Genomic DNA, 12,570 nt, shown 5'->3' with positions numbered 1-12,570 from the left:
TATATATATACCATCCACCCATATCATTTGAGGGAACTATGATTTCTGACAAAGGGTTGTAAGCTCAATCATCCAGGTAGATCACAAGAAAAAAGGTTAAATCATGTCATCTGGACCAGCTTCTTTAAGTGAGAAATGTTTTGTCGACACCTTCTAGTTTTTATATTGCTTAACAGTATAGTTTCCTCAAGTAACTGGGGTGGCTGAAGATTAATCTGTGGTAGACAAGGCCAACATTGATGGCTCCTCCATTGCACCTGGTGGTGGATAAATGTTCTCGCTCATATCGCCATGATCCATCACTGCACCGCAACAGACAAGAATAAAAATAAAACACTACCTATCTTCTTCAACAGTGTAGCTCTTGCCACATTTCAGGCTTCAAACATAAAGATATAAAATTTAAATTTTTTGTGAAGAATCAACAACAAGTGGGACACAATCGTGAAGTGGAATGAAATTTATTGGATGTGTCAAACTTTTTTTAACAAATAAAAAACTGAAAAGTGGGGCGTGCAATATTATTCGGCCCCTTTACTTTCAGTGCAGCAAACTCACTCCAGAAGTTCAGTGAGGATCTATGAATGATCCAATGTTGTCCCAAATGACTGATGATGATAAATAGAATCCACCTGTGTGTAATCAAGTCTCCGTATAAATGCACCTGCTCTGTGATAGTCTCAGGGTTCTGTTCAAAGCGCAGAGAGCATCATGAAGACCAAGGAACACACCAGGCAGGTCCGAGATACTGTTGTGGAGAAGTGTAAAGCTGGATTTGGATACAAAAAGATTTCCCAAGCTTTAAACATCCCAAGGAGCACTGTGCAAGCAATCATATTGAAATGGAAGGAGTATCAGACCACTGCAAATCTACCAAGACCCGGCCGTCCCTCTAAACTTTCATCTCGAACAAGGAGAAGACTGATCAGAGATGCAGCCAAGAGGCCCATGATCACTCTGGATGAACTGCAGAGATCTATAGCTGAGGTGGGAGATTCTGTCTATAGGACAACAATCAGTCATACACTGCACAAATCTGGCCTTTATGGAAGAGTGGCAAGAAGAAAGACATTTCTCAAAGATATCCATAAAAAGTGTTGTTTAAAGTTTGTCACAAGCACCTGGGAGACACACCAAACATGTGGAAGAAGGTGCTCTGGTCACATGAAACCAAAATCCAACTGTTTGGCCACAATGCAAAACAATATGTTTGGCATAAAAGCAACACAGCTCATCACCCTGAACACACCATCCCCACTGTCAAACATGGTGGTGGCAGCATCATGGTTTGGGCCTGCTTTTCGTCAGCAGGTTCAGGGAAGATGGTCAGAATTGATGGGAAGATGGATGGGGCCAAATACAGGACCATTCTGGAAGAAAACCTGTTTGAGTCTGCAAGAGACCTGAGACTGGGACGGAGATTTATCTTCCAACAAGACAATGATCCAAAACATAAAGCCAAATCTACAATGGAATGGTTCACAAATAAACGTATCAGGTGTTGGAATGGCCAAGTCAAAGTCCAGACCTGAATCCAATCGAGAATCTGTGGAAAGAGCTGAAGACTGCTGTTCACAAACGCTCTCCATCCAACCTCACTGAGCTCGAGCTGTTTTGCAGAAAGAATGGGCAGAATTTCAGTGTCTCCATGAGCAAAACTGATAGGGACAAACCCCAAGAGACTTTCAGCTGGAACTGCAGCAAAAGGCGGCGCTACAAAGTATTAACGCAAGGGGGCCGAATAATATTGCACGCCCCACTTTTCAGTTTTTTATTTGTTACAAATGTTTGACACATCCAATAAATTTCATTCCACTTCATGATTGTGTCCCACTTGTTGTTGATTCTTCACAAAAAATTAAAATTTTATATCTTTATGTTTGAAGCCTGAAATGTGGCAAAGGTTGACAAGTTCAAGGGGGCCGAATACTTTCGCAAGGCACTGTGTATTCACCACCAAGTCTTGATCAGTCATCAAATTCTCTTATTCCTCTTTATGTCTTCTCAAAACTTGTTCTGTCTGGATTCCTGCATTTGAGTTTATCGATGCTTCAGGTTTTAATTCTGAATCCTGTTCTCCTACATTTGGGGGCTAAAGTGCACTATTTAACAACAAGCAGTACACTGATGACCCGCTTTGCTGAGGGGTGTGAACCGTGACGTTTTTGAGCTGAGTGTTTTTCTGGACTGGAATTGAACAGGGAATTCAAGTAAACCTAGATGTTTTTCGTGCAAGATATTAATGTGTGTAGGAGTTACACCATGTAGAAGAACAGAAGTAGATTTTTTTTTGTCCGAAGTGAGTGACGGATCCTGGCAAGTGAAAAGAGCAACTTTATCAAACACCTGGGGCAGTGGTGGATCCAGGGGGTGGCCAGTGGTGGCCTTGGCCACTATAGATTAATCTTCAGCCACCTCAATAAGTGAGGAAACTATAATTTTAAGCAATATGAAAAATAGAAAGCATTGTTTCCTCAAATGATTGGGGTGGCTGGTTTACACATATGCACACACACACAAAAATGTGCGCGCACACACACATACATGTGTGTGTTTCCATCACAGATTTTGACATGGCAGCCTAATTTTTGATAATGACCTTTTTTACACATGGACACAGCAGCACAGCAAAAAGGAAGTTGGCCTACTGCCAATTTTTCAAGTTGACCTCACAAGATTTACATATGGTGGCAGCCATCTTGGATTTAGCCCTGGCAACCCAATTCTTGAAAAAAATTAAGTAAACTTTTCGTATGTCTAGATGCAGCCACACACTAAAATGTTTCTACTTTTTTTGTTTTGTTTTGTTTTTTGAATGTCCAGAGGACCAGACTTAACTTTTTTACACTAATCAAAGACAAACTGAAACTTAAAAGGTGTTCCTGTTGCTCAAAATATAAAAATGATGCTGCATGAAAACACAGATTTTAAGAGTTTTGGAAAACTGATGTTTTTCTTCTTCAGAGAACTAAAGAAGTTACAGTTTGAAAAATGCAACTAGAGGAGAAGTGAGGGGGAAATAATCAACCAACATATTTTCATCAACAGCTTTATAATCTGTCCATCGTATGATAATTTGTCCATGATACTGTATCCGGTTTGTTCTTTTCAGCCCAAATATAAATTTAGAAGCAGAATGAGTGTTGACGTCTTCATGTTTCAAACCTGCAACAACAAGCTTTGACCATAATTGGAAAAACAAAGTGGAAAGCAGTTAAGTAGATTAGAGTTGGGCCACATTTTGTCTGCCTGGGCTCCGCTCGCTGTCACCAGAAAGAAGATTTGAGGGGGAAGAGACACAATTAGCTCAAAAGATTAAAAGAGCAGTGAAGAGACACTTATTGTGAGCATCTTTAACCATATGGTGGCTACTCTCTTCATCCTTGGTCAAAACACTGATGACCTTTGTGAGATTTAACAGTTAATTAGTCTTTGGAGGTCAGCAGTCTGGAGGATTCACCCAATTACACCCCGATCCCTGATGTGAATAGAGACTCTGTTTCCTTCGGGACACCGTCTTCCTCCTTCTGTTCACATCTACATAACATGCTTATTCAAAGTTTTATTGTCTATTTTTGTCTATTTTTGCATTTGAATCTTCATATTAGCAGAAATATACATATTATCTAAATTAATTTGTATCACCAGACCTGACACTTTAGTCCTAAGTCCAGATGATAGCTACTACTATTGTGTTATTCTTAAGATTCATGTTATTCTTTAAATGTTCTTGTTTTTAAAGGTTCTCCACCAAATTCACCTTTTATTTTACAAAAATTGTGGGATTCCTGGGTTTTTTGTCTGTCACTCACCTTTCCTTTCACAGCCAATTAACCTCAACTCACTCCACCTGCTGCTGCTCTGTGGAGGACTGCCTGATGGGGTATTTAAGCACCTGCCAGACACCTCTTCAGTGCTGGGACATCATCTACCAAATGGACCTTCCACGGCCTGCCTCTTCAGATCCTCCCTAGGATCTCATCGCTCCACTGGACTCCACCTGTGGATCAACGGTGTCCCTTTAACAACCACCATTATGCAACTGGGTCAACCTGCTCCTCTCTCCACCGACAAGTACCTGAGGACTGGATCTCCTGCAAAAACCCAGGACCTCTCCTCTCCTCCTTGGCCTCCACCTGCAACACAAACGGTAAGGAGTCCATTCTCTATTTTCAGGAATTGAAACATTCTAAGAGACAACCAGAACCCATACTCTCCTATTCCTCTTCACCCTTACAGCTGCAACGACACGATCGCCTGTAAAAAAAAGTTCACTTGCCTTTTGTAGTTCTGACTTTGTCTTTATTGAATCGGTTTGCTCACTTGGGGCCGACGTTGATAATAACATGATAGTATGTCCCAGCCAATGGACCCCCGCCCCAAGCAAGACTGAGGAGGTAAAGACTCGGTTACAACAAAAAGTAAACACTGACCCCCTCCATTTAACGTTGCAGCGGATTTTTATGCAGCAACAAACGACTCAGGACAATCTACAGGAGTTGGGTGGTATGGTGTTCTCTCTTCAGAAACAAATGACGGACCAAGCTTCATCTTCGACTCAGCCCATCCCTCTGGAACCTACAATTAGGATTAACAATTCTTGCCCCAAGGAACCGGACGTTCGACCTTCTGAGATGTTCGAAGGTAACGCGCAAATGTGGTGGCTTTGTTCTCCAGTGTAACTTGGCATTTAATCACGCTCCCATTACCTATTCATCCAATTCTGCCCGCATAACTTATGTGGTTAGTGCTTTAAAAGAAGCGCTTCAGTGGGCACATGCCTACCTTTTGTAGACGCCCCATCAAAACTCTTGACGTTTGCTACCTTCTTGAAGGATTTTCTTCGGGTCTTCGATCACCCTTTGCTGCAGGAGGAGGCAGCCCAAAAACTTTTTTCATTACGTCAGGGGAAAGAGACGGTGTCCAAATTCGTCATCCACTTCCGCATCATCGCTGAGGAATCCGGCTGGGGTGAGACAGCTTTGCGCAGTGCATTCATTTACGCTTTAAATTGACAGATTAAAGACCAACTAGTCACCCCGGACATCCCTTCGTATTTGGATGACGTAATTTCTCTGGCCATTCGGATTGACAACATGGTTCGGGAGAGCCTCTTAGAAGAGGACTACAAGTCCCACAAACTTCCTTTTCCCAGACGTAATGACTCCGCAACCGCAGATTCCACTTCTGAACCAATGCAGATTGGTACGACTCGGCTTTCTCCCGAGGGGAGACAGCGCCACCTCAAGGCCAACTCCTGCATGTACTGTGGGAGAAAGGATCATGCTATTGCTGCCTGCAAACTACGGGTAAAAGACAAAACCCACCAGTAATACAGGAGATACTGGTGGGTACCACTTCGTCTCCTGAAAATAATCTAAGTCTACCAACAATCATTTGCATTAATTCTGTCAACTTTCCTATCCAAGCATCGATTGATTCCGGCGCTGAACAAAACCTAATCAGCAGAAACCTGGTGGAAGAACTACATATCCCCACAATCAACTTAACACCAGGTATCACCGTCTCTGCCCTGACTGGGCAAACCATCTCTTCCATCTCATTAAAGACATTAAAGATAATGTTTCTAGTATCTGGAAATCACTTTGTGATTTCCAGATACTAGGGTGAGGTTTTTTATTTTTTTATTTTTATTTTTATTTTTATTTTTTTTTTTTATGTGTTCAACTCTCCTACACCACAACTTATCTTGGGTCATCCCTGGCTCAAGTTACACAACCCTCATATTAACTGGGTCGAAATTAAAGTTGAAAAGTGGGGAGGAAAATTTTTCTGTGAGATGTCTCCACTCAGCCATCTCTTCAGGTTCACCTCCTAAATTAAAAGTTGAAGACATTGATCTTTTGACAATGCCTTCAAATGGCCACACAATGGCGCCAGTCTTTAGCAAACAGAAGGCTTTATCTCTACCGCCACACCGTCCATATGATTACGCTATCGACTTACTTCCTGGAGTTCCATTACCCACAAGTGGATTATATAACTTATCTGGGCCTGGAAAGATATCAATGAAAGACTATATTGATAACTCTTTAAAGTCAGGCAATACCCGCCCTTCTACCTCTCCAGTGGGGGCTGGTTTCTTCTTTGTGGCAAAGAAAGATAAGACTCCAAGATCCTGCATCAATTATAAAGGACTCAATCAAATCACCATTAAGAACAAATATCCTCTTCCTTTAATTGACTCTGTCTACAAGCAGCTCCAGGAAGCCACCATTTTTACTAAACTTGATCTCCACAATGCATATCTAGTGAGAATTTGCAAAGGAGACGAATGGAAGACTGCTTAAGACACCTTTGGGACATTTCGAGTACCTTGTTATGCCGTTTGGGTTAACTTAACGCCCCGGCAGTTTTCCAAGCTCTCGTTAATGACTTTCTTTGGGATTTCCTCAACGTCTTCATATTCATGTACTTGGATGATATACTCATCTATTCCAAAGACGAAGAGCAACATACTCGACATGTGAAGACTGTTCTCCAGAGGTTATTAGAAAACTAGCTTTTTGTCAAGGCAGAGAAATGCGAATTTCACGCTACCACCGTGACATTCCTAGGGTTCATTTTTAGAGAGGACAGGTTCGATTTGACCCTGAAAATCCAAGGCTGTAGTGGAGTGGCCTACACCGGTTAATGTGAAACGATTACAACGGTTCCTGGGGTTTGCTAACTTTTACCGACTGTTTATTAAAAACTATAGCAAAGTTGCCACTCCTCTGACCCAGCTCACCTCTACCTTCAAAAGGTTAACTGGACACCCGAAGCTGACGCTGCTTTTAATAACCTCAAACACCTTTTTCTCTACAGCCCCCATTTTATCACACCCTGATACCAAGAGGCAGTTTATCGTGGAGGTCGACTCTTCTGATTCGGGAGTGGAGGCCGTGTTATCACAAAGAGCATCTGACGATGGAAAACTTCACCCATGTGTCTTTTTCTCACGTCGTTTGTCTGCTGCTGAGACAAACTATGATGTTGGCGACCATGAGTTATTGGCCATTAAGCTAGCATTAGAAGAGTGGAGACATTGGCTAGAGGGAGCTGAACTCCCCTTCATAATTTGGACCGATCACAAGAACCTAGCCTACCTCCAGGGGGCTAAAAGACTTAACGCCTGATGGTCGTTGTTTTTTGCTAGATTAAATTTTTCCACCATGTATATTCCAGGGTCCCGTAATGTCAAACCAGATGCTCTCTCACGACAATTCTCTACAGCCGAGGGTCCGGACACCCCTGAGAACAGCCTTCCTCCTGTAAGGTGGGTGTAATGGCTTGGCCTATTGAAAGACATCCTGAAGGCCCAACAGACTGAACCTGATCCTGGTACCAGCCCTCCAGGAAAGATGTTTGTTCCTACGGCCATGGGGGGTAAGGTGTTGGATTGGATCCATACGGCTAGGTTTTCCTGCCACCCTGGTGTTAGACACATGCTGCATCTTGTTAAAGCATCCGTTTGGTGGCCTAACCTTATTAAAGATGTTAAGGATTTCATTTCAGCCTGTCCCACTTGTGCTTGGAACAAGCACAGCAACCAGCCTCCTGCTGCTACCACTTCCCGTCCCTGGTCACACATCGCCTTGGACTTCGTCACTGGTCTCCCCGTCTCTGATAGTAACACAGTTACAGTATCTGCACCATTGTCGACTGTTTTTCCAAGTCTGCTCATTTCATTCCTCTACCTAAACTTCCCTCTGCTCTTGAGACTGCCCAGATTGTCACTGAAAATGTCTTTCACCTTCACGGCATCCCTCAGGACATCGTCTCCGACCATGGACCACAATTTGTTACTGAAGTGTGGAGGGGGGTTTGTCGAGCTTTGGGGGCAATTACCAGCCTCACGTCTGGATACCACCCTCAATCCAACGGCCAAACAGAACGTTGCAACCAGGAACTGGAAACGGCTCTGAGGTGCATAATTGACAGCAATCACTCATCCTGGAGTCAACATCTGCATTGGATTGAGTATGCTCACAAACCTCTGCAGCCACTGGAAAATCTCCTTTCGAGGTCACTATGGGCTTCGCTCCTCCGCTGTTCCCCTCACAGGAGCCTGATGTGGGCGTCCCCTCGGTCCACCTTCACATCAAATGCTGCCATCGGATCTGGAGTCAAATGAGCTCTGTCCAGATCTTCGGAGCGGAACAGACTCTTCACACACAGACGTCGGTCCAAGGCTCCTGACTACAAGGTCGGTCAAAAGGTATGGCTGTCTACCAAGGACATAACCTTAAGACACCCCCAGGAAACTCTCCCCCAGGTTCATCGGGCCGTTTCCTGTGGTAAAGGTGATTAACCGGTCAGCGGTGCATCTACAACTCCCACCTGCCATGAAGATGCACCCCACTTTCCATGTATCTCACATCAAACTGGTAACCACCAGCCCTCTGACCAATTCCCCCCGTCTCATAGACAACGAACCGGCCTTCTCGGTCCGGCGCCTTTTGGATGTACGGCATCGTGGTCGGTGAGTCCAATACCTGGTAGATTGGGAGGGTTACAGCCCGGAAGAACGATCATGGGTTCCTAGATCTCAGATCCTGGACCCCGGACTCATCTCCTCCTACTTCCAAGCTCACCCCGAAAAGAGACTTGGATCACCAAGAGGCGATTCTTGAGGGGGGGCACTGTGGGATTCCTGGGTTTTTTGCCTGTCACTCACTCTTCCTTTCACAGCCAATTAACTTCAACTCACTCCACCTGCTGCTGCTCTGAGGAGGACTGCCTGATAGGGTATTTAAGCACCTGCCAGACACCTCTTCAGTGCTGGGATATCATCTACCAAATGGACCTTCCACAGCATGCCTCTTCAGATCATCCCTAGGATCTCATCGCTCCACTGGACTCCACATGTGGATCAACGGTGTCCCTTCAACAACCACCATTAAGCATTCTCAACTGGGTCAACCTGCTCCTCTCTCCACCATAAAGTACCTCAGGACTGGATCTCCTGCAAAAACCCAGGACCTCCTTCTCAGCCTGCAACACAAACGGTAAGGAGTCATTTCTTTATCTTCAGGAATTGAAACATTCTAAGAGACAACCAGAACCCATACTCGCCTATTCCTCTTCTCCCTTACAGCTGCGACGACATGATCACCTGTAAATAAAGTTCACTTACCTTTTGTAGTTCTGACTTTGTCTTTATTGAATCGGTCTGCTCACTTGGGGGGTCGACGTTGATAAAAACCTGATAAAAATTAGATCAGTGTTTGCTAAAACCACGAAGCAAAGATGTCAACTAAGTATGTTTTTATGTTTAAGTGTATAAACATAGAACCAAAACTCAAACAAGAATTTTTTTTTATAAAGTGTTAGTTTTTTGGGGGGTTTTTTTACAAATTGTTGGGACAAGTGAAACGTGCAGTTTTACACAGTGAAGAACTGCATTGTTAACTGAATTCTTATTAGTCTCAGCACAAGAATAATTTAGCCAAAGTACATTTATGAATGAGGAGTGGTGGCGCAGAGGTTAGACGAGATGGGGCTGTGATTGGAAGGTCAAGGGGTCAACTCCCCGGACCGATGGCATCAAAATGTGGGTGGAAAAGGTGAAACAATCACACCTGTCTCCACCCTCATTTGCCCCACACTGGGCCCTTGAGCAAGGCCCTTAACCCCAACCATCTGCTCCCCCGGGTGCTCTAAATAGCAGCTCTCTGCTCCCCACAGAGGACTGTGGTAGCTCTGTCTGTGGTTGCATCAGGAAGGACATCCTGCGTAAAAACAATCGCCAAGTCTTCATGTGAGTTAGTTCACTGTGGTGACCCCTGAAGAAAAGAGCGGCTGGAAAAAAAATGTGTTATGCATTTATTTTTACATTAATGGGGTAAAAATACAGGTATGTATGCATCTGTTTAAACTTTATTTTAAAAAGCAGCTTCTACAGTAAAAGGCCATGCAGAAAACCCCCATGTATGTGCAGGTGTTTGTTTCGTCTTCATGTATTATGCAGCATTATAATGTTCTGGTAGTTGTTTGAATGTTTTATGAGCAAAGAACCATGTTATTGCATTCCCGCCTTATCCTTTATTAAAATGAAAATGTCAAAATGTTGGGCTGTTTTGCAAATAAAAATTAACATCTGACAGATCTAAACATTTGATCGTCTAAAATCAATCTTCTGCTTGTCTGCATCTTTTTTTTTTTTTTAAATCTTTGGCAGAAATTAAATGTTTCAAAAATGTATTTTTTTTTTAACACTACTGTCAGTTGCTGAACGGTTGTTACTTTCACTTTCCTGCACCATCAAATCCCCCCCCCCCCCCCATTTTTTTAAATCTGCCATTCACACGGTGCAAAAAATATCTATTTAAATTCAATTCCACTTTTTACATTGTCCGTCTTCTGTCTCCTCTGCTCCTAACCTGTTTTCTGGTAAATAAAATACCAGTTTACAGTGAGCAAACCTAAATTCTTTGACTCTGGGGACTCTGTCCTGTTTCCTGTCTTCATTAGAGAAGACTGAAGCCAACAGGTTGATTTCAGCTGGTAAGTTCTTGATTTGTGTTTCAGGCTGCATGGAGACCCTAGACTGCATGTGTCTGATTGTTCTGCTTTAACATTCTGCACAGAACACACGTAGCTGTACAGACCCAGTTAGTAAGATCTTAGTGCTTTCTCTAATTTGCATTTTGAATAAGCTAAATTATTTGGGTAAGGTGGATCAGTTCAGGTTCATGTTTCTGTGAAAAGGATCTTAGAACAACAGCTCTGCTTATTTTATTCTACTTTTGGCATTTCCCTCTTCATGGGGTTGTCACAATGAGCAGCCACTAGGGAGCACAAGCCAGGGTATGTCTTGTGCTGGTCCCAAGCCTAAGTAAATAGTGGTTGTGTTAGGCCACTTCTGTTGTGTCTTGAAGACATCAAAGCCTGGATGTCTTTAAACTTCTTAAATTTCAATGAAAAAAAACAGAAGTGATGGTGTTTGGTCCTAGTGGCTCTTGTGAACCTTGCCCTGTTGATCTGGGCCCTCTGGCACCACATGTAAAGAAAACTATTTCTAACTTGGGTTTTAAAATGGACAGTGATTTTAAATTGGAGTCCCAGATTGGAGCGGTGGTCAAGACCAGTTTTTATCACCTCAGACAGCTGGCTAAGGTGAAGACCATCCTTACAAAACAGCAGCTGGAAACAGTAATCCATGCCTTCGTCACCTCTCGGCTGGATTACTGTAACGCTCTTTACCTTGGAGTCAGTCAGTCCTCCCTCAGACGCCTCCAGTTGGTCCAGAACGCTGCTGCTCGGCTTCTAACTGGAGTTCAAAAAAGGGAGCACATCACCCCCACTCTGGCTTCACTCCACTGGCTGCCTGTTCATTTTAGAGTTCATTTTAAGATTCTTTTATTTGTTTTTAAAAGTTTAAATGGTCTTGCTCCATCCTACCTCTCTGAGCTGCTTCACCCATACTCTCCTGCTCGGTGCCTCAGATCAGCTGATCAGCTGCTCCTGGAGGTGCCGAGGTCTAAGCGGAGGCTCAGAGGCGACAGAGCTTTTTCTGTTGCTGCTCCAAGACTGTGGAATGATCTCCCTCTTCCCATCAGACAAGCCCCTTCACTGTCCAGTTTTAAAACTCTTTTAAAAACACATTTTTACTCCCTGGCTTTTGGCACACACTGAATTTGATCTGCACTGTTTTTATTACGTTTATTGATCTTAATGTTTTAACAACTGTTTTTATGTGTTTAAATGTTCTTGATTTTATATGTACAGCACTTTGTGACAGCTGTGGTTGTTTTAAAGGGCTTTATAAATAAAGTATTATTATTATTATTATTATTGTGTCAGGAAGGGTATCTGACGTAAAACAAATTTGTCAAAACTATAATGTGAGCTCAACAGCAGCTCTGATCTTAAATCACCAAAAATGTTAAATCAGTTGTTAACCTTTATTTAACCAGGTAGATTATTTTGCAAGGAAGACCTGGGTCTGAAGGCAGCATAACATGCATATTTTTGGACTGTGGGAGGAAACCACCCAGAGAAAACCCACACTAACACATGGAAAACATGCGAACTCCACACAAAGTCCCAAGGTTTAAAATGGGGATTGAACCCAGGAACTTCTTGCTGTGAGGCAACAGTGCTAAGTTTTTGTGCTGCCTATATGTAAACCAACCCCCCCCACCACCACCACCCACCCACCCCATTATTTTATGAAACACCAAACACATTAGGGTAAAGTAGGATTTCCTGGTCAATTCCAGATCTCGAAAACGTTGGTTAGGTACTGTAACCCCAGATTCTATGAGTATAGGCGTAGCCCTTAAAGGCTGTCACTAATGGGTTTATCCCTACTCGCGCAGCGCAGCACTGACAACTTTAGTCCACGCCCACCTGCTGTGTGGGCCTCACCCCCGATCCATATAAATTACGGTGAGACTGGGTAATCAGCTCCCAAATAGCTTTTTTCTTCAGCCATTTAGGAACCAGTGAGGCCCAGAGCTTAAAGGGCTGCGCCTATACTCATAGAATCTGGGGATACAGCACGTAACCAACATTCTATTTCGTATAGGCTTCGCCCTTTAAGGCTGTCGCTAGTGGGTTAAA

Source organism: Nematolebias whitei, chromosome 2, assembly GCF_014905685.2.
Source record: "Nematolebias whitei isolate Nwh7 chromosome 2, NemWhi1, whole genome shotgun sequence".
NCBI lineage: Eukaryota > Metazoa > Chordata > Actinopteri > Cyprinodontiformes > Rivulidae > Nematolebias > Nematolebias whitei.
Note: the sequence above shows the minus strand (reverse complement) of the source record.